Source organism: Nesoenas mayeri (genome assembly GCF_963082525.1).
Source record: "Nesoenas mayeri genome assembly, chromosome: 2".
NCBI lineage: Eukaryota > Metazoa > Chordata > Aves > Columbiformes > Columbidae > Nesoenas > Nesoenas mayeri.
In genome coordinates this window covers 102,050,921-102,073,902 of record NC_137543.1, presented here as the reverse complement: position 1 = coordinate 102,073,902, position 22,982 = coordinate 102,050,921, and the positions used below count along the sequence as shown (strand labels likewise).

Here is a 22,982-nt window from a genome sequence, read left to right as displayed (position 1 = left end):
ATATTCAGAATCTCACATTGATACTAGTTATGTTCTGTTGCAATTCTTGAGTTAGTAAGGCATCAACTGTACAAGGTACATCAAGGTACATGGTAAAAAAGAATATTACTGATGCCAAAGAAGAGTCTCTACTTCTATGCTTGTCAATACACACAGTTATTTAAACTACCGAAGAGTACTATTAACCTGAGTGCATTCTTGAAGCCATAGGACCATTCCTGTTAAGGTTAAATAGACTTTCTTTGAATGATTCCTCTTCTGGATCTCCCCGTTCAGATTTAGGGGAAAAATGCATGGTTTGGGAAACTTACCTGTTTTGGTCTGATACCAGAATTTTGCAAAGCACCTTTTCCTTTTATGTTTTCAAAACATTTTTTTTTTCTGGACTTGGTATTAAACTATTTTGTTTTTCTGTTTGTATTTTGTTCTAGTTTGTATTCATTCTCCCTGGCTCGCAACACTAACCAATGGAATGTAAACTTTAAGCAGTCCTGCCTTCCTTGTACCTGTGTTCCTGTTGTCTTTTACTAGTATTCAGCTGTGCTTTATTTACAGTGTCAGAGCTAGGAACAGCTGTCTGTGTTCCTGGTTATTATTGAGTGGATTATTTAAAGATGCTTCAGGTGGTTAAACAAAAAAATAAGTAACTTAATGTGACCTTTTACTCATTTCAGATTTTTTCTTGTCTTTTTTTTTGTTAAAAAGTAATTTGCTTGGTAGTTTGATAGCTTAAACAAATGAGGTTTGTAGAAAAAAAGCACTATACCTCTTAATCCAACTGATTTAAGTCTGAGACATTTGGTTAATAAATGTTACTTGAAGTTCATTTTGGAATTGCTTAGCAAAATGGTATGAACTGAATTATCACTAAGGAACAGGACAGTCTTAGAGTTTAAAGACTGGAGTAGGCAAGTCTGTTGAAATGTGATAATTCTTACTGGTGTAAACAAATCAGGAATGTTTGGAGGTGTTTGTACATGCAGAAGTATGTCCTGGTGGTTTAATGAGTGGGGTGCATGGTGTTTTATGTCACAGCATAAGTCATATTTCAGTTTACAGAGGGCTTAGCTGAACTGTGTCCTGCAGCACTGTTTTGCTGCACTGGAAGCTGGGGAAAGCTCCCTTAGAGGTTGGGCAAGGGAAGTATTTGCTGTGCTTTCATGTGGCAGTGCGTTCTTGCAATGTCTTTCGATGAGATTTGATTAAAGAAGAAGAAAAATATAGCCTTATTCATTGCCCGTTCATTTGAGTGGTGTTTAAAATGTTCTCAAATATGTTGTTAGGCTTCCGAAACCTTTGTATTACTTTCTCTTTCCAGTTACATAGTAAATGCTCTGTATATTATGTTTGTAATTGAAGATTGACAATCCATGAACACTATTTTGATGCAGAACTGTTGAACCATTAATGTGAAAAATGTGCTGGTCTACTAATTAATTTCAGGTGAACTTGTTAGATAAATACTGAGGCATTTGTTTGCCTCTCTTTAAATAGGAACTGAACTCCTGTTGTGCTCCCTGGGTTTGCTTTTAGGTATGTTTTATTGTCAGTAATCCAACATACCACTTAATGCCACTGTTTTTCCACATGTTATCTGCAAAAGCCTTTATCTGGCACATGACTCTGAAAATGGACTTTCTAGTGGTCAGTGCTGAGCAGAGTTTGAGAGTGTGGGGGAAGGTTGCTGCAGTTTCACTCATCTGTGTAAAATAATCTACAGTAACGTGGGCCCCAGATTGTAGGGTTTCCTGATTATACACAGAAATAAAATTATTCATTTCCTTTTCTATGCAAAAGAAGAATTAAAAAGGGTTAAGTAGCTCTAGATACGAAGGAATAATGCCATATTCCCTTCATTTTTTAATGCAAGTATCTAGTTCTACCTAGTGCCTGCTAGTATTTGATGGCTACTGCTGAGGCTGAGCAAACCTGCAGTTGAGTGATGTTTGTGGTTTTGGGTGTGTTTTTTTTTTTCCTTTTTTTCTTTTTCTTCCTTGATAAGGTGTTTTAGAATAAATGTGGATAAATGTCTTAATCTGTTACACTAAAATACAAATTTCCTGTATACATATTTTGAGCCCTGTGAGTCTTGGAGATTGTTGGGGCAGAAATAAGAAAACACTAAACAAGGCATAGCTTGGAAGAGCCAGTGTCTTTTGAAGTTGTTTAGGGTGGTCTCATTGGTGTGATAGGCAAGTCTCAAAGTCAATGTGACTTCATTGATTTTTTTTTTTTTTTAAGGTTTTTTTTCCTCTCAAGTAGATGTTTAAACATTTTCAAGGGGACCTTTGGTAGATCACAAGGACCTTCCTCCCACAGTCCCTCTGAAGTTGGTTTTAAAACTTGCCATATCAGTGAACCTTGCTTTTAGCCTAAAGAAGTTAGCCAAGTAACATTAAGTTTTAAAACATTAGTAATAAAATGACAAAAACTTGCATTCACTAAACACCTGTTGCAAAAATATTTAAAACTGCTTTTTTTAAGGGGAAAAAACATAAAATGTCTGTGTAGTTAACTTCACAGAGTTAGTATCTGCATAATAATGAAGTGAAAATAGTAATGTGAATTAAGCAGATGGAGTCATCTGCTACATAGTTTCCACTGGCAGTGTGACAGCCTGGTAAATAACTCATACTTTCACCTCTTCTTTTTTTCTCAATCTTAACTCAGGGCATCAGTTGGCTTGTGATAAATTAAGTGTTGGCATACTCTGGAACAGCAGTAATAGATTACATGTGCCATGAAGGATGTAAACTTGATTTAATTGTCTCTGACTCCCTCTGTTCAGAATGTTTCATCTGTTTGGGTTCAGCAGGGGCATCTGGCTTGCTAGTATGCAGGTGTGCACTGTGATTTTCCACAGGTGCTCTGTAAATAATGTGCACAGTGTACTTCTCTGTCCAGGCCTTGACATGCTGAGCAAAGCTGAAGACAGAGCAGAGATACAGTTTCCCTTGGCTGGTTGTGGGCAGCACTTTGGTTTCATTGAAAGTATGTGACTTTTACACTGTGCTCTCTAGTTGTTGAATTCCCTGCACAGCTGCAAGGGCGACTTATGATAAATGTGTCCACAGACTTACAGATGCTGTGGTGAGGGATCCAGATGGGCAGGTCTCTCTGGGAATGCATGACATGCAGCAGGTTTATACGTGAGAGGCGAGTGGTGAGATGCGGAAAGCTAAATGTGATCACCGGCTGTTTCTTTTCCTGGGAGACATGGATGAACTTGGCAATAGAAGGGGGAGAGATTGATATTACCTTCATGAGTGATACATAAGGTATGAGGCAACAGCTTCCAAGTCTCAAGCTATTTCAGATTTATTGCTTCATTGATGCACTGCAGACATAACATCAGTAGCTGTAGTAAAGCCACAGGGAAGGACATACCTCTGTTGTGGGCTCACCCTGGTACGCAGCTCAGCCCCACACAGCTGCTCACTCCCCCACAGAGCGACGGAGGGGAGAATCCAAAGGGTGAAAGTGAGATAACTCATGGGTTGAGATAAGTAAAGCAAAAGCTGCGTGTACAGTCAAAGCAAAATCAGGAATTCATTCACTACTTCCCATCGGCAGGCAAATGTCCATCCATTTTTGGGAAAGTTGCAGTCTTGTATTGTTAGTCAGCAGAGTTCATGTGGACTTCTTACTGGGTCTGACTGTTATCTGAAAGTGAAATGACATGTGTTTGCCAGGTAGACAGCTCTTTTGACTGCTGACCTGCTGTTCTCTTTGTGCAGGTAACATAATTCAGGGAGGAAGGAGGTCTTGTTTGGATGGTACCACTTAATCCCATTTCCAGAATTTTGGTTAGCACAACGATGGTTGAACAGGTTCCTGCTGAATGCAGACTTTGGGTTGGAACTTACATATTTTATCTTCTTTTAAGATGAGACTGAGACTGATAGGCAGAGAGGTAATGTCCTTTAACCGAATACTTAGGGAAAGATGTTTTCAGCTGTGCAAACTCTTGTGCAGGTCTGAAAAAGGAGCAATGAGCTTCAAGCTCTTTTCAGTTTGGAATCTACTTTTCTCCAAGTTTAACTTGTTTATCAGTTAGACCAGTTAAATGAGAAGAATAGTTACCACCTGTCAGGTCACTGAGAGTGGGATAAACACCCACCATGGAATGCAGATGGGTGAGTTGCACGTCAGGAAGTATTTTTAGCATGCAACAAAGCAAACAGTTCTATAGTGTCTATAATTTTCAATAACCTGTAAATGTTAACAGGTTAGCTTTGAACAGGAGACTGGACTAGATGTCCTGCAGAGGGCTGTTCCAATCCAAGCTACTGTAGGATTCTAAATACAATATTTTGCCCACATTTTACTGTGAGGCCACCACGTGCAACTTGAAAAAATAGCCCTTTTGTTCTTTTACTACTAAGTTTTGGAGTAGGTTATATATTTTATTATCTGATGAAGAATACTTCTATAATAGTCAGAAATACACGATGTTCTTAATTTTGTCAGCTGTATTAGCTTTGTCATGTTTTTCATCATGTATGTTAATTCTTCTGGCTCTTGTCATTGGTGGTAATCAAACAATATACATCTGCTCTATCTCTAAAACAGGGAGTTGAGAAGTAGGTGTTACATGTGTTCACTAGTGACTAGCGCAGGGAACTTGGAGGATGGTGTTATGTTTTGGGGGCTACTGCATTTTAAGATTATTATTTAACTCCCTTTAAGTTTTCAGCTTACAGGCAGTAGGGAAAGCAGCCAGCCAGAGCCTTGTAAAATCCCCGAGTCCAAATGGATTCAGTAAGATACTATTTGGTAGAGCAGTATGTTCAGATCTGACTTAGGGGCCTTTTGCACCAGCCTTGCTACTGCTTTTGAGTGTCTTCAGCATGAAAATGGAAGCAGGCCCTTCTTTTGATGTACTTCTAATGCAGTTCACAGTGGTTGTGTTTAAAATTATCTGTCAGGTTGAGGGTAGCAGCTGAAGGGCTCATGCCTATTGTGAAAGCCTAGCAGCTACAAGGAGGATGGGAATGGACAAGCAGAGGGTAGAGCAGGTTTGGTGAAGCGACTGAGGGCTGTACAGCGGGGAAGACTTGCCTTTGCCATGCAGTGTGAAATGCACATGGCAGTGGTTGGGGGAGCTGGGCAGGAGCAGGGCAGCTGTTGTTCTCTCAGTCTCTCTTAATTTAAAAAAAAAGAAAAAAAAAAAAAAAAGAGTGGGCAGGGAAAGAAGACGACTTAAACAGGTTCTGTTGGAAGAACTGTGCAGCAGCAGAAATGCTACTTTTGGCACAAATACCACTTCTAGCCAGTGGTGTGGTGGGAAAATAAACCTGTGAATAAATGTGAGTTTTGTTTGTGCTCCGTGTATTTTGACTTGGGGAAGAAGAGCTCATAGCAATATCTAGCCACATGAGGGTGCTCTGGGGTTTCCAAATCTTGCTTGCTGAGACACTCAACTGGAATCTGAGTGAGGAGCCTGATCTTGCTTTCAGGGCTGCGATCCTAAGTGTAGAAATAAAAAGAGATTTTGAAAATATCTTTTCCTTCGTGGTGGGAGCCAGAATAATTAGTTGCTTTAATAACATCAGTGATAAAACATCTAAATGATCAAATACAGTCTATTTGTCTGCCTATCCTGCAGATCAGGGAACACGTATACAGCAAAGCTGCTGCTTCAGTTTGCCACATGCCATTGTATACTTGGTCACATCTATATCTAAGTGGTGAGATTTGTTCTTTAAACAAGGTCACAGAATAATTTTGCTTTGAAGGGACCTCTGAGGTTATTTGGTCCGTTTACCTGCTTGAAGTGGGTCCAATTAGATGAGGTTGCTCATGGCCATGTCCAAGTGAGTTGTATCTTCGAAGACTGAGGTTCCACAACCTCTCTGGTACTGGTGCCAGTGTCTGACCATCCTCATGGTGATAGTTTTTCTTCCATCTCATTGGAATTTCACTTGTTGTAACTCATGTCTGTTTCCTTCTGTCTTGTCACTATGTGTATTCAAGAAGACCCTGCCACCATCTTCTCTACACTCTCCCCTTAGATAGCCGTAGGAAGCAAGAAGCCTTCATTTAAAGCTGAACAAACTTGGTTCTCTCAGCCTCTTCATGTACACCACATACCTTAGCCCTTTGCTCACATTTGTGGCCCACCACTGGTTTCATTTCAGTAGGTCGATGTTTTTGTTTTTGTTTTTGTTTTTTTTTGTACTTGGGAACCCAAAACTGAACCCATTACTCCAGGTACAGTCTTGTAGGTGTTGAATAGAGGGGAATAAACACTTCCCTCTATCTGCTGGTCACATATTCGCTGAACTGTACAGCCCAGTAAGTGACCTGCTGCCTTTGCCATGGGGACATGCTGCTGACTGGTGCTCAAATTGTCTGTGAGGCACCTTGCATGAGTACACAGCTGCTCTCTAGGGAGTCAGCACCCTGCACCCATACTGGGGTGTGGGGTTACTCCTTTTCAGCTGTGTGATAACCCCAAACTTCATGGTATTTCTGTAAGCCGTCATCTTCAGACTCAGATCCCTTTGAACAGCAGCACTCTTACTCAGTTTATCATACATTTATCCTAATCTGGTATAATTAGTGAACTTAGCATCTTTCAGGTTGTTAATAAAAGATGTGCCCTAGTATTGATCGCTATGGGCTGCCTCGTAACGTCATAAATTGTATATTTTGTCTTTGAGAGGAAAAAATTATTTGAGCCTGATGACCCAGCATATTTTCTACCCTTTTTATTGTCCACTTACCAGTTGATATTTTGCTAATAAAGATAATGTAGGAGACTGTCAACAGCTTTGCTAAAGGCACTGTAAACAATATGACAGAACCCGAGGGAATGGCAGGAAGATGTGCCAGGGGAGGTTTAGGTTGGGCATTAGGAAAAGGTTCTTCCCCCAGAGGGTGATGGAGCACTGGAACAGGCTCCCCAGGGAGGTGTCACGGCCCCAAGCCTGACAGTGTTCAAGAAGAGACTGGACAACATCCTCAGACACGTGATGTGAACTGTGGGGCTGTCATATGCAGGGACAGGAGCTGGACTCGATGATCCTTGTGGGTCCCTTCCAACTCAGGGCATTCTATGATACTACGATCCACTGTTCTCCTCTTGTCCTTAAAGCCAGTTCTCTCATAATAGAAGGTGGTCAGGTTGGTCAGGTGCAGTTTGCCCTTGGTGAATCCGTGCTGGCTGTTCCTAGTTGCCTTCTTGTCCTTCATGTGCTTTGAAATGACTTCCATGAGGACTTCTTAAATAACCATCCCAGGGATGAGGTCAGGCTGACTGGCCTGTCATTTTGTAGATCCTTAGATGTGTTGGTTTTTTTCTTTTTAATTTTCTTCTCCTGCCCCCAGTCATAGAGAACCTTTCTCAATCACCATCACCTTTCAGAGATGAGAGAGAAACCTTGCAAAGGCATCAGCCCGCACCCTCAACACCCTCAAATACTTCCCATCCGTGTCCAATAACTTACATAAATCCATCAGTTTAGGTGCTCCCAAACTCATACCTTCCTGTTCCGTGGGTATGTCTTCAGTCCCTCAACTTTGCTAGTTAGGCTCAGGAACTGTAGAGGGCAGACCCTACCAGTGAAAGTGCAGTATAGCGTTATTAATGCAAGAAGGCAATAGGTAAGTTTAGAGCTGTGGTGAGAATTAGTTATCTACTTTTCATTGTGATATCCTGCTTTGCTGCTTGTCTGATGTCTTTCAGTTTCTATAAGCAAAACAGGTGAGAAGAGAAACAATAATTTTCTAGATGATGGCCAAGTTGCCAGTTCAGTGCAAAAAGTATAAGTAATGAAACATTTAAAGGGTAGCTCAACTCCCCACAGACTTCAGAATAAACTTTGAAGCTGAGGTGATTTTAGTTGTTAGTACAGATACATTGATAGTTCACTTTTTTTTTTCCTAAGTAGTTTGTAACACTGGATGACATGGTATGTGCTTAAAGAAGTGCTGTTGCCCAGTGCTGACTGCTTGGATATAATGGGTTGTCTAGACAGCTTGCAAGGGAAAAGAAACTCTGACTGCAGCACATTTTTAGGATCTTATTATAAATCCAGGCATATCCACATTTTGTAGATTTCATGTATTTTTAAAGGATGTTATCTTTACATTTACATAAGTGGTGTAGAGTCAACAGTTCAACACCTGAACACATCATCAGAGTCAACATATGAAGAGTTATATCCTGTACAGGAGATGGGAGGATATCTTCCTCAGTTTCTGCTGCTGCCTCTTGTACATGGGCTCTGTATGAAAGACAGACATGTTGTCACTCTGGAAAGTTGCTCCTTTTATATGTTGAGGCCCCATGGGCATTGTTTGTTTAGGGCTTTTGCTTCTGTTTACAGTTTGTCTTAGTCTGCTGAAAATGCTGAGATAACTGTACCCACTGCAGTATACGGAGTGAGAGGAGTGCACAATGAAGTGATCCAGAGTCTAATACTTAGAAGTGCTGAGCTGGGTGGCAGCTCTTACTTGGTCACAATTAAAATGGTGTTACAAGATGCTGGTATGATGGTAGAATGTCTGAGTTGGCATAATATGCTCTATGAACTTCTGTGGAGGTGATGCTCAAGGTACAACCTGATTGTTGCATTCAGCCTGATTTATTTTTTCACTAGGTTTTATGTCCTCTATGTTTTATTTAGCCACCTTTTATGAAGTGGCTAGGAAGGGAATATGAAGTGACTAGTTTCAATTAAGCTAGAAATAGGGAATATATTTAATAAGGCTATGTTTTTGAAGTTCTTATTTATAACTAATGACATGTTAACAAGACTGAAATATCAGTGCTTTTCCATTTCCATTGCTGTATCAAGGGAAAAGAAAATAAAATCTCTTCTATTTAGACACAAATGTCATGCTTTTAACCTGTGATGCATTACACTGATCATCCTTGACTGAAAACAGTTAGAGATAGCTTTATCTAATTGAAAGTTCCTCACCTTCTCCCCTACTCCACACTCCCACTTTGCAAGCAGTGATGCACCAAAGATACATTTCTTGGAAAAGGGTTTTCAAACCTTAGATGGACATTTCAAGTGAGAAAGATGTTTGCTACACTCCAGTAGGCCAGTCTCCCTGGGCTCTTTGCTTCTGGGAGATGACACAAGAAATTCAATTTTCTGTCCCTGCTCTGGAGCAGGAAAAGTCAGTAGTGGAACCGAAGGGCTCTGTATCTCAGGGGAGTGCTGAGCAAGGATGAATCAGGGCAGGGGGCTTAAGTGCTCCTGTGTTCCCTTATGTTCTTGATCCCCTGTTGGAATCCCAAAAAGGATGCACATGATTGGTGCTGTTTTGCCTTCACCCCCTGTTTAGTTTGTGTCTGCTTCTGCCCCTGGATGCTTTTAGCCTTGCGAAGGCCAGTGCTGGAACAGTCCAGTTACATGAGCCGTGGGCCGGTGTCACAGCACTCAGGCGGGATATGAGAACGAGGTGGGGGTGTATCAGTCTAAGCCAAGCAGCTCTGGTGACCCCCTGGGATGCCAGGCTGCAGGCAGGAGAAAGAGGTTCCTGGTCTTTGAATGTATGTGTATCTGAAAGAATGTGTCTATATGTGAATGTATATGTATCTGAAAGAATGTATCTATATCTGAAAGAGCATGATTTCCTCCTGACTTGGAATGGAGAAACACCTGAAATCTCAGTATTTCCCATAAAAGCAAAAGGCCTGGCATCTGGTTCTACCCTTGTTCCCCAGTTGTCCACAGAAGCTGAAGGCAGACCAGTCTCCATTCACTGCAAAGAGCTTGAATCCCTGCCTCAGGCTAGTGGATCTCTCCAGTCTGGTGAGATGGATACTGCTCTCTGTGGTGGTGAGATCAGCACTGCATCATGCAAAACATCCCTCTGCCTTGCTAGGTTTTACTTACTAATTTTCTTTTGTGACAGTAAGTTCACAGTTTCCTTTATTTATGTTTGGATTTTTGAGTCATTTTTTATGAACCTGCAGGCCCAAGGCATGCTGAAGAGCAAAAGCCAAAACAAACACTCCTCTAGTGTGAATGCCAAATCATTGCTCCTGATGTTTGGCAGTTAACACGTGCCCAAAAAACAACTTACAAATGCTGAAGAAATTTGTCTATGAATTTTTTGTCTGTGCTGTTCCTGTGTGTTGGGTAGAAGGGCATTGTTATGGAAAACAGCACAGACTGTGGCATTTAGTGTGAGGGCTGATGAGAATGCTGCAGTAGCACAGACTTGGCTTACAGGTAGAAGTTAATAATGAAACACTTCTGCTATGTTGTACTTTTGACAATGCAAGAAATTAGTTTCTTCTCAACTTTGTGTTTTAAGTATATTTTTTCCTGTGCCCATACTCTTATCTTCATTGAGATATCATAGTCAGCTTTCAAACATAGGCAGTACATCATCTTCTCCTCCTTCTGATCCCCCCTTCCACACTTGGTACTGTTGCATGCACCCTGAATAGATTATTTCAGAAGAGGTAATTACATTAGATATTGGGACAAATTATTTATTTAGTGGTGTGGCAGTGCAGAGTGTTCAGCAGCGCTGGCCACGTTCCAGATTGCAGCCTGGGCTGCTGGAGGGTTGTATAGTACATCTCATCAAGGCAGAGACAGCTTTAAAGTGGAAGTATTTTTTGCAAGCCATATCAGTTCCTGGATTCACTTCAGGTCTTGTCCTACAGTTGTCCCTGCTTTAAGGCCCAAGCCATCTCCCTTTGACTTCCAAAGACTCCAGTTCATTGAAGCTGTTATGAGGAAGTCTTATATTGTAAAAGATGTTTTTCCTCTTTCTTTGTGAAGGTGTTTGGGTTTAGAGCTGCCTTTGCAAATAATGATTTAAATTACCAAGCAAGAAATATGGAAATAAAATAAATTATTTTATATCTTTCATTTACTTTACTAAAGAAACCTTGGTTCACATGGTCATGTGTATAGCAATATAGTCATCATGCTGAAGTAAGTTTTGGTGCTGATGAAGAAAAGGTAATACCTATACATTTCAGTAATGATACAGCTTAATAATGTGATCCATCCGAGTTACATTTTTATCATGTTAGAAGTACATTAAATGGCCATGTATTACATTGCTTTTACTTGTAACTTATATTGAGCTGTTTTGGTTGAAAATTGTTTTCAAATAGAAATGTGGAATAACCTATTTAAATTTAAAATATGTAATTAAACTGCAGTGTTTGTACTGAATGTCCATTTTGTGGAAACATGCTTTAAGGAAAAAAAAAAAAGCAGGGTTGTTTTTAGATAGTTTTTTAGTAAAATTCTTTTACTGTATTTTTTTATTCTGTCCTGTCATTCTTTTATGCTCTCAGTCGCTATGCAAAGCCACAGAAAAAAGGTGTTACTCAGCTCCCAATCAGTTTCTTATTTGAATAAATGAGATATTTTTATTAAGCTAAACTGAAAAACTAAAAAATTGTCCTTGCAGAAGCAGACAAAGCTTTCTAAGCTCTGGTTCCAGTGCATCAGCCACTAATTCTTTAGATTTAATATTTGACTTCTTAAAGCTATGCAGCAGATGCTCAATGATTTAAATGATATTAATAGACTGGCAAACATAGGCCTCATTAGAAGTGTGCATAATCAGATTTTAAAGTTTTTATTTGTTTTATTTTTCAGAGTAAATGTTTTTATCTTCAAAATTTTATCTTGTTACTAAAATAATTATATGCAGTCTCTTTCTCCATGAAGAGATGATACAACATTGAGCAAGGTTGGGGAAGAAAGGATGTAACATAGCTGTTCATGAGAAGGTGCTTCCTGTGTCCTCTGGAATCAACAGCAGAAAAGGTGCAATTTTGAGGTGAATCATGAATTCATGTTGAGGGTCAAGGTGTACTGTCTCCCTCCAGATGCTCAGATTGCTGGTAATCAGCATGTTTCCCTCCTTGTGAAGGGAACTCTACCACCATTGTTCCTGAAGTTATGAACGTCTCCTTTCATATGCATTTATTATGTGCCCTACTTTCTCTTTGCTCTGTGATCAGTATGCATTACATCTACTGCATCAGGATCCTGTGTTCCCTCCCATGGGTAGGGGAAAAAAATCCAAACCCCAGAATTCAGTTCTGGCAGATTTATTTTTACTTGCATTGTACATTTTAAAAAAATGGGTCTTGTTCATCCTGGATGATTCCATGGAGACATAGAAACTAGTGAAAGGAAGACAGATCCTGAGTATTTCAGGGAAACATTTTTTTTATTTTTAATAGCTGCTTAATGCTGTCTTTTTTACTGTTACTCACTGCAACTCAAAAGCTTGATGAGAACTTGGGAGATACACATTTTAAATATTCAGAACACCGCTGTTTCCTCGCTTAAGGTATATGAGTTTCAGGATTTTTTTTCATATCAAAATCGGGACCAGTACAGCTGTTTCAGAAATACATTGAGTGCTTTGGGTTTTATACACACTTCAGTAGCCTTTGCAAGTTTGCTGCATTTTTTGTGTGTGCATGTGTGCATAGTTAATCTTTAAAATTTGAAATCTATCTTTATATTTGTGACAATAAATTTTTTGCAATTTCCTCCTTACTTAAATTGACTTTTCAGTAGGTTGCTTTGTAAATGTCACAGACTCTGCAGTTGTTGCTAGGTAATTTTTTTCCCTTTCTTATCTTCAGTTTATATAGTCTTTGAAAAAAAAACAGTTGCTCATCTTGAAATTCCCTACTTCCTCTCACCTCCGTTTTTTTATCCATTAATACAAACTACCAAAAACTTTGAATAACCCCTTGGTTACGCTGAGGTTTTACACTGCCGACCTTTCTTGTCTTTGCACCTTTTGGCATGTAAAAATCAGGAACAGTTATTTCAGAAAATGTCTTTTGCCCTAAATTTTTTACTGTATCTTCAGAGACGCTATTTACTCCCTGGTGTCCTTCTTCACCCCCTGTTGGGAGTAGGTTATAGTAGAAGAAAAAGAAACTCCACTCAGGGAACAGAGCAAACTTAATATCGAAATGGCTTAAAATAGTCTTATCCACAAGTTCCTCATTAAATTTCTGTGTACAGTAGAAGTCAAAAGAACTGCTCAGTCTTTGAAGAAATTTACTGTTTCTTCACAGAAGAACACAGAAGTTTAATGAGGAATTTGTGGATAGTACTATTGTTAGGCAGCTCATTGCTTATGGTTATGCTGTCATCGTTCTCGGCATCCCCTGCACTCCTGAGTGTGGGATGTGTAGGGGGACACAGCAATAGAGGGCAAATCCCGGTATCACCTGGCCAGGAAAAAAAGAACCGTGTCCTGTGGTGGCAAAGTTATCTCACTGGTGAGCACTGGCAGTGCACTGTCTTCTGCCTGTTTTGGTGTAATTTTTTGTTGTTGTTGTTAACCTTTTTAAAACTAATTATAAGGGGGCATAACATCCAAAGTCTCTTTCCTCCAGCAGTGGCTGGTGCCAGAATGTTTGGCACCAATGCCAGCCTAAGATATTTCTGATGCTCTGTTTTCTTTTTCCCCTCCCCACTCATTCTTGTCCTGTCAGTTGTACTGACAGATTGGTTTGTGGGATTATGTTTTGAACCGAATAAATGAACAGATCTGGCTTAAAATACAGGCTTGTTGGTTTTGTTTTTTTTTTTTTTTTTTTTCCCAATTATTTTCCCTGTAAAGTCTTAACAAAAACCAGAAACAACAACAAAAAACCAAAACCAAACCAAACCAAAAGCCCACATTTTGTCACTTCAATGAAAAACCGCTAAACAGTTGTCTTGCTGTAGCCTGAGGGGGATGAGAGGGGCTTAAACTGCTGGGAAATGTGAACAATTTGTGAACGCACATCTGTGTCACCACCAAACTCTTAATGACAGAGCAACTTGACTTAAATCTACTACCATTACCTTCTTTCCAGATGTTGAAGATATGTTGACTATGGAGCATTAAGCTGCAGACACAAGGTGTTCAGAAACTGTGGTATTCAGAAGTGCATCTTGCATACCAGCCACTACCCACATCAAGGCAGGGATCAAACTAAATGTCTGGGAAGTTGAAGGGGAAATTTGTGTTTCAGAGCAACTCCCTCTTGCTTGGCTCCTTCAGTTACATGTGCTGTCATGAGTGAGGCAATCTGCAAGCACTCAAGTGAAACTGCACTGATTCCCCTCTCTGTAAATTCTTCCTGCTAGTGCAATGAAGTAATTAGTGTGGAAATTCCTCCTGTTCAGTCACTGTATACAGTAATTCAGATCTGTGCAGACTTGTAAACATTATTTCAATGAATTTGTTTGGTCAAATTTGTTCATCTGGAAAGGGCAGGATTTACACTTCTTGACCTGACTGGGCGATAGCCTCATGACTGTGTGCTCTCTTAGGACATGGGAACAGCTAGGTGGGAGGTCCTTAATTCAAATCAGAGATGTTTAAAAATTTGATTTCTTTCCCAAATCTCATCTGTATGTTTGCTTCTCCCTTCATCCTCCCTCACATTTTCCAAAGTCTTGCTTTTGCTCCGGTATAGAAAAAAAATCCAGAAATACAATTATTTTTTTTTCAAAACGGGATTTTTGTTCACCAGCCTACCCTATTATTAAGTACGATAGATATTTGAAAGGAAACCCTATCAAATAGACTTAGTTTGTGTAGTAATTTTGGGATATTAACATATTTGTAAAGCCATTCAGATGATTAAAGAAAACATGTTGTGAATGAGTGGAATGCACTCAAAAGAGAGAAGCAGCAATATGTTTTATTGAGATATAATAATAATTTGATAGAGTTCAATAAATTTGCTGGAAATTAACTGAGTTTAACAGTGGTTTACCAAGGTTCACCTTATTAATTACTGTGTGGAAGAGACATACAAAGGAAAACTGAATTAGAATCAAGTTAGAATGATTTGTAGGGGGACCAGAGGTTCAGAAGGGTGAGGATGACGCCCCTGTTGAGTCACAAGGTTCAGAGTGGGCCCCCTTGCTTTCTAAACTGCTTATGGAGCCTAAGTGCGTCTAGGTCCCAGCTTAGTCTCAGACTTGGACAGCAGTTTATGTCCAGTGGAATTATCCATACAAATTTTATAATAATTAATACTGAGTAGCTACTTTGATTAGTAATGTTTCATTAGTGTTAATTCAGCATGGTATCAGTTTCTTACCAAAGATCTGCTGCTGCCAAAAGGTCTCTATGCCTCGAGGAGCACCCTTGAGGGGTGTCCCAGCTCAGGGGCAGGTCACTGCTATGTAGTCATGCTGCTGAGCAGGGAGAGCTTACAGTAGCTCACCCAGGCTCTCATATTTGTGGAATAAAGTGATTGACTCATAGTCAAATCACGTGTGATGGAATTGATGCATTAATCGCATGATTGGTGTCCCAAGCCGACATGCATCGATGCTTACTGTGTCACTCTGCTCCTTTGTGGATTTTCAGAGACGAGATTGGAACTAGAGGAGTTCATGGCCCTGCTGTGGCTCATGCCTTTACCTCCTTGAGAGCCTGTACCAAACTACCACTGGTTTGGTTAAGGGGTCGGGTGCATCCATCACACTTCAAATGTTTTTGTGTGTGTAGCAGGGACTGGGCAGAGGAGAGAGCCAAGTGAAAAAAAGGGCAGAAAGCTTCCTAGAGTTTCCTATATGCTTGTTATGATTTTGAATCGTTAAACTATTGATACTAAAATGCAGCATTCTGAGGTTAACTGAGGCAATTGCCTAGAGATGTTTAGCATGCCACATGACATTATTTTAGCAAAGGAGGCAGCTATATAAGGCATTATTCTGTTTGGTTGCTAAATTAGTAGGGCAGCTTGGTGGGCTAGAATTTGTCTTGGATGGTGGTGGGTTACCTAGGAAACAAGGATTAAACTTTCTCTCAAAAAATCTTAAATGAGAAGAGGAGTTTATATTTTTAGGAAGAGTATTTAGCTTTGTGTGTATGTGTGACTGACTTCAGTATCTGAAAAAAAATCACAAATGCTTTCTTTTTGTGGGGCCTTCACAGTAGAGGACATAAGGTCTCAGGTGCATCAAGCTCAGAGGAGGCTGAAAAAGAGAGAAATCATTTATCTTTAGGCAAGTTACTGGCTATTCAGCATTTTCCTCAGAGATCTGCAGCTCAAAAAGAGAGGGTGAAATATTACCTGACAGTTACTTCAGAGTTTTTGGGAATAACTTGCTGTGTTATATGTGCAACCTGGCATTGTAATCCCTGGCACGGTGGTATGTGAGGCAGCCTGCATCTGGGCTGATGCACAGCTTCATTTTGTAATATTTAGAAGAACTTTTATTCATGTCTTTAATTGAATGAGGAGGAGTATGATAGGTGCATATTGTTTCTAATAGCGTTGATTTTTTCTGAGACTTAAAGGATTAAGTTTCAGTACTATTAAAAATAAATTAAACTGTTTTCATAGAATTTACATCTCCAGCTAGAAGAACTTGGAGTCAGGGTTGCCTGCTCTGCAGTGCTGAACTTAACTCTGCTTTAGTCCTTTGTCTGGAGGCCTTTGTGTACTGTCTGGTAGAGCTGTGGGTGAGAGCTTAGATAAACCATGCTGAAGATAGTGTAAAATATTGTTTAAACGATTGTAAAAATAGTAACTGGGTACTACATGTTCTTCTTACTGTGACATTCTCATCATCCCTGCTTAGCTTGCTGTCAGAAAAAGAAGTCTCTATAGTTAGCATAGCTTCGAAGGCGTATCTAGCCAAAAGAAGAGCGAGCTTGGCTCTAATCTGCTGCCCCCATCATTAGCGCGGTTGGGAGCAAAGGCTTTACTTCAGAGCTGTGCTTGCAGGGGAGGGGTTGGGGGATTTATTTCTTTAGCTTGACTTGGTTTGGGCTTTTTGATGCTCTTGGCGTAGGAGGTGAGCAGAATCTGGAGTGTTTGTAGTGAAAGCCTTGGCTGCCCAGAGTCATAAAAACTCTGCAGTGGTGCTCCCTGGGCTTCCCATTTCACTCCTGCGCTGTACCTTGAGAGGAGGACGCCATCCTGACATCCATGCTCTCTGTTGCACGTGGTTTCTAAAGCCATTTATACTGCTTTCTTTCCACCTTTGAAATACATAGCTTGTTTTCTGTAGCACTAACTGCTTTGGGCCACAGCTACCTCATTCCAGTGGCTTTCCTTGCCCCATGATCTGCTTAGTTACTAGGCTGTTCTCCTTCCTCAGTCATCTTGTAAGTCAGCTAATAGCTGCTTTTGCCAGCTGTTGAGACAACCTCATGGAGGCAGTGACTAAGAAGAACAGTCAATATATTGTGTAGGAAACAATTATTTTGCAAATATCATAAGCCCAGGCAGGATCTCTCAGCAAAGCATATTTTAATAACGATTTTGCAAGACTGGGTGTTCTACCTAAAGATAGGCAACTAATAGGGCAAAAAGCCCCTGCTTATATCTCCCCAAAATCCTGGCTGGTATTCCCTCCCCTATTCCCTATTGGTTGGGTACTTCAGGGTTTACAGACTATCTTGACGCACACAATACCCTTCCCCTTATCAATCTATTTAACATATGGATTCCTGGGACTTTGGCTACACTTCCCCCTAAATTAACTTTTCAATACAGGTATCGGTATGTATACAGGTGTCAGTACATATTCCGGGAAGAGACTGTGTATTACATTAAGAACTCATAGTCCAGTGTCTCTTGGTCCTTCCTCTCCTGCTGGGGTCAGGTGCCAGGTCTTCAGTTATGTAAAAACAACAGTTCTTCGTTAAATGTTCCTTACAATTGGAATAGAAAGAGGAGAGACATCTTCTCTACTGAACAGGCAGAAGCGGCAGTAAGGCAGTAGATAATTTCAGTAGCAATGTTACTGAGGAGGCCAATCTTCACAGAGGAAATACATTCCTACAGCTACATTAATTTAGATGTATCTAGGCTTAAGTGTCTTGCCCTAGTAGCAATATTGGCATGTATCTATGGTGGTGGTTGTCTTTTTTCTTCTCCTAATCTTACTGGCCTGCTCAGCAGTACACACCTGGTATTTTCTCAGCTGGAACTGGGAAGAAAACAGAGTTTGGATGGCATATGTTACACAAGGTAAATTGATGGGTGGTTGCAAGTGTACCCCCTGCATGATAACCTTGAAAGCATGTGCCCTCTGGCAAACTCCAAGAAGTGTTCTTGCTTTGGAAGAGACTGGTCCAGAGTATGCTTCTGCAGGCTTTTTCAGGGTGGGGCAGGGAAGGAGTTGCTTCTCGCTCAGCCAAAATTGGTTACACTTGTTCTGCAGTAAAGTGCAGACCTGGCTGGGCTGAGCTGTGCTGCTCTGTGTGGGTTTCCCAGCTCAGCTGGCATTTGCCAGCAGTCTCTGAGCCCAGCAGTTGGAGGCTTGTTCACAGATACCATACTTGCTAAAACTTCCTCTGTATTACAACAAAAAAACTTTGTTCTCCCCTGCTTGCTCTTGTGATGTTGCTTTTTTAATGCTTATAGCATTACCAGTTGTACTGCAAGGAAGAGGTATGTATGTGTATGCAAGCATACTTAGGTGTATATATAAACACACACACAAATTAAAATTTTGACAGAGGCTGGTAACAGTGTAGTGCAAGTGAAGTAAACAATTCTGCATCCTTTTGTGAGACAATGGAAAGATGAGTTAAAGGTCAACCTGATTTTGTGGATTTATATAACTGCATTTTTCTCTGAAGTGTTTTTTTCTCTCCCATAAACTGAAGCTGTGTACAAAGCAAATTACACTGTGGGTAGCACAGCAAAGGCTCTCAGCTGTGCTGGAGGTGCACAGCGTATGAATATTCTGTTTTAGGTTTTCATTCTTGTCCTGTATGGTGTTAGCAGCAGGGGTAAAATTTCAGCCTAAGTGTAACTTTTTAATTGCTTTTCTTTAAGGTTCACAAAATAGCCAGTATAGCTGTTATTGCTAATTAGCTCTGGTCAAGACCACTGTGCTACATAGTATTCAAAGGTTTCTCTTAAACCAAAGGCCATAAAATCAGGAAAGCAGCAAATTAATGGGAAAGGCAGGGCATTGAGATAGAGTGTGGATTATCTGGCTTTTTTTCATATACCAGTGCATTTGTGTGTGATTTTAAAGTAGTTGTAATTAGCATGTGTCTCTTAACCTTGCCATTGATTCCGTTTGGTGAGGAGTTAGAGTGGACCTCATAGGACCCAAAGGGGGAGGGCAAAGCAGTTGCTGATATTTGAAGGTATGTTGTGCTGGGGGACAGTATAGAAAATGAGTGAGAAGCCTCAAAGGGGGACAGTGCCAGAAAAATTTCAGACCACTTATGTGTAATTTTTTGAGAAGGAGGAAGAAGAGTGGATAATAATCCTAATGGTGGGGGAAAAAACTTAATGAACTTAATGTGACAAAACAGAGACCCAGCATAAGAGATTTTAGAAGCTGGAGACACCACCTAAAATGAGACAAAGAAAACCAAGGGAAGTACTTATCTTCAAACTAGAGGATGTGACAGAGGGAGATGGATAATGTTGATGTAGAGGAGGTTTCCTCAAACTTGAGCTTCTAATCTCACGTGTTCAACAGTCCTCCATCAAGTACCAAAACTTCCAGTGAGCTTTAAACAACAAAGGTTCTTCATATGAATCTTCAAGGTTTATTTGGGTCAAGCTTTCAGCCTTTTTCTCTGTAATTAAGATCTTACATTTTTCCTTTCTCACATGAAAATCTACTGGTTACTTTTTGTTAACTAAAGAACTTTGTGCAGGGGCTTTAAGGAGAGTCAAATACTAAGAGGATTGGCTCTATTGAACTGCTGACATCAGTCTAGATGTGGCCAAGGAAAAGAACTGTATAGGCCAAAGAATCTAAAAAATGGGTTTCATTAAATGACAGTAATTTGGTTAGTATTGGCTGGGGTGATATTTTCAGAAGGTTCAAGACCCTCTGGAATATTTTGTTCCCATCTTAGACGTGTTAAAGAGGAAGAAGTATCAGTGTTTGGGTACTAGCCAGGTGACAATAGCCTGTAGATGGGAATGTTGTAAGGTTGACGCACATGGAGAGATGCTCGGGTACTGTGGTGACAGGGCTGTGCAGATACTTAGAAGTGCACAGAGATGCAGAAATTCCTAGGTCACAGTCCTGAAGGAATGGAGACTGAGAACAGTGAAATTAACATCTTTATAGAGACTGTGCAAGATGGTAGATTCCTTTTTTTTTTTTTTTCAGAAGGAAAGCAGTTTGGATCAGAGCCAGAAGTTTTTGGTGCTGAGCTCTCATTTCTTCTCTTTTGTACCATGAGTGAAACATAGTTCCTTTTCAGTCCAAGTGAGTGTAAAATGAATGCCAGCTTCAGACAGCATTTTGCAGGTTTCTGTCACTTCTTTTATCAGTTCTCCCTGTCTGTCTCTAATGCTGCTTCCTTCCTTTTTTTCTGTAAGGAAAGAAGAAAGTGCCTAGCTGGATATATAGTTGATGAGAAAGGAGAGGTTATGGATCACCCAATAACAGTCATGCTGAGCCTTCCTGCTCTTGTCACCACAGTTATGTCCTGTGTGTCCTGCGAGATATGCAGGAGTTTCAGAACTGAGGATCAGAGAAACTCACCTGCCGGCTGGAAGCTGCTCAGAATGAGCAAGCAAGTTGGGGAGTGCGAGCCAGTGTGCTGCTCTGTAGTCTTGTGGCTGTCTTGAGATGAGGCATCTGAAATCGGGATTGCCAGGGAGACAGATAATGCCTGAGGCAAATGTCTGAGGATTTGCTGCAGCTGGAGGACTGCAAGTGTGAAAGTCTCCTTTTCAGAAGTCACTGCCTGGCTCCCAGCTCCTGTGGCAGGTGCCTCGCAAATCCTCTTCTGAGGATGTGGAAAAATTTATTTATTTTGAGATGCTACTGCTGAGTGCACTGCCTGTGTGTAGCTTAGAGCACTCACTCAAGGTATGAGAGGTCTGAGTTAACTTCTCTTGTCAGCCTGCAGATACAAGTCTGCGTCTTCCAGCTGTCCAGGGAGTTGCTCTTGTTGCAAGGCCGCAATGAGCAGGGGTGTCATCGTATTTGCCTGCTGCTCAGAGCCGAACCCCTTTTACAGCAGAGGCACAGGCTTCTTGAAACGAGCAAAAGAGCAAGTGAGCCTGAGTCTCCTACAGTGTAGCCCAGGGGTTAAGACTCAAAGGCAGGGCAGAGAGTTGTAGGTTCCAGCTCCTGCATCCTTGATCTGCATGTTCATTTTACAGTAAACAGACCATGGATAATAACGTGGAATAATTCCAGCTGTGGCTGCATTTTGTAACTCATCCAGGTTGGCTGAATTACTGTTATCAGGCTCTTTCAGAGCATCTAAGCCCTCAGTTTGGATTCTGGTGTTGTTAAGGGAGGTATTGGACATCTGACTGTGTGGGCTGGAGTCCTTTGATGGTGTGCAGGGTAGGCTGTGACAGGACAGTCAGGTTAGGTGGGCAGGCACCACAGTCCAGAGTTAGATGCTGGAAATTGGAGGTTCTTTGAACAGCAGCCTCCCAAAGCACAAGACTTAGCTGCAGCCCTGGGGGAGGAGGATTAACTACCCAGGCACCTCTTTAGAAACACACTCAGGAGTAGAGACTGTCCAGCCTGCTCTTAGAATGAATTAGTGAGCAGTGTTTTTCATACAGGAGGTCAAGGGTTTGATTATGGGAGGCAATTTGGACAAGTGGCAATGAATTGATGCTATTTATAAGGAGCAGGAAGAAACACAATAAAATAAAATTGCTAGCCTTCATAAAAAGGAAAGAGTTCTTTTCCTTGGTGAAGTTATAGAAATGGCTCAAATTCAAACTCTCCCAGGGAATGTAAATTGGAAACTCTTCACTAACCTCAAATGCAAGAAGGAACCAAACAAGAAATGGGAACTGGGTCAAATGACTAAAGGCAAGTATAAGTGGATGCAGTGCAACGATTTAGGTACTGAATTAGAAAGGTCAAGGCACAAAATGGAGTGCAACTAGCAAGAGAAATTGAGAGCTATGGTAAATAATTTTTAGGATGTCAAAGTCTTTGCTTCACTTTCCTAAAAGGAACTAATATGGTAGCTGACTTGGTATAAAATGCTTCTTGACTAAAAATAATGTAACTGTTTGGACCTCTGTGTCATCCTTAAGTGAAAGTTGATACTGTGGACTCTTCTTTGTGTCAGTTGGCATCTATCCCACACCACAATCTTGAATTTTTTACTTGCATTTTGGCCTGACTAGTACTAACCATGGTTATTTGCAATGCTGTCGCTGCCTGCTTTACATTTTTCATATCTGACATGTGATGTGCCTCCCAGAGGAGGTCTTTTAATCTCATCTTTCTTCACCCTCAAGCTGTGTAGGCTTTTCTCCAGTCAGTGCACAAAGAACCTGTTGAGCTGCTCCTTGCCCCAGCATCAATAGGATTTTCTAACGTAAATCTCTCATCTATCAATGGATTAACATGTTTAAAATGCAACTCACTAAGTGGATTAAAGAGCTCAGGCATGGGTAATAAGATACAGTGTCTGTCATTGCAGTAATGCCAGCTCAGATCAATCCAGGATGTTAGTGACTGGGAGTTACCATTTGAACCACATCAATGGAGTATGGTTACAAATTCATGTCACAAATTTCTCTCTGGGCAGGATGGGGAGCTAGTGAATGGAGTGAGCTGCGCAAGCAGTGCCTTGCCATTTTGGGGAATAGGAACATATGCATCCAGATTTAACTTGGACAGATTTTAAGGCGTTTGACAGAAATAAATTGTGGTACAGTGAGATTTCTTGTTTTGTCCTTTTAAAGAAAAAGGGTGTTGTTTGTTTGAGGGGTGGGACTTTGGGGCAAAAATCTCAATATCATCTTTATTAGTCATAATTTTCTTCAAATGTTTGCAGTAATACTTATATTTTTCAAAATGTTTGCAATAATATTTAAAGCTTTGTTCAGTTCTGCACCTCAGATGATGTGGCCCAGGGCATTGGTTGGTGTCCTCTGGCTATCTTCTTGGGACATCTGCCTGTCCCTTCAGCTGCAGATTGCTCTGTATGCAGGGGGACAAGACTGGTCTGCACACACATGTGGGTTTTGTTCTGTTACTATAACTCCTCCTCTTTTTTTTTATTATTTAAGGAACAGTTCCCTTTTG

The 22,982-nt window shown here is 40.7% G+C and overlaps 1 protein-coding gene across 2 annotated transcripts in view; it reads left to right on the top strand.

Annotated features, from left to right (window-relative positions):
* The window catches only part of SLC66A2 (solute carrier family 66 member 2), a gene marked incomplete at both ends in the record, with an annotated part of 61,007 nt that overhangs the window by 16,786 nt on the left and 21,239 nt on the right, over positions 1 to 22,982 (top strand). The gene's annotated exons all lie outside the window — the stretch shown is intronic.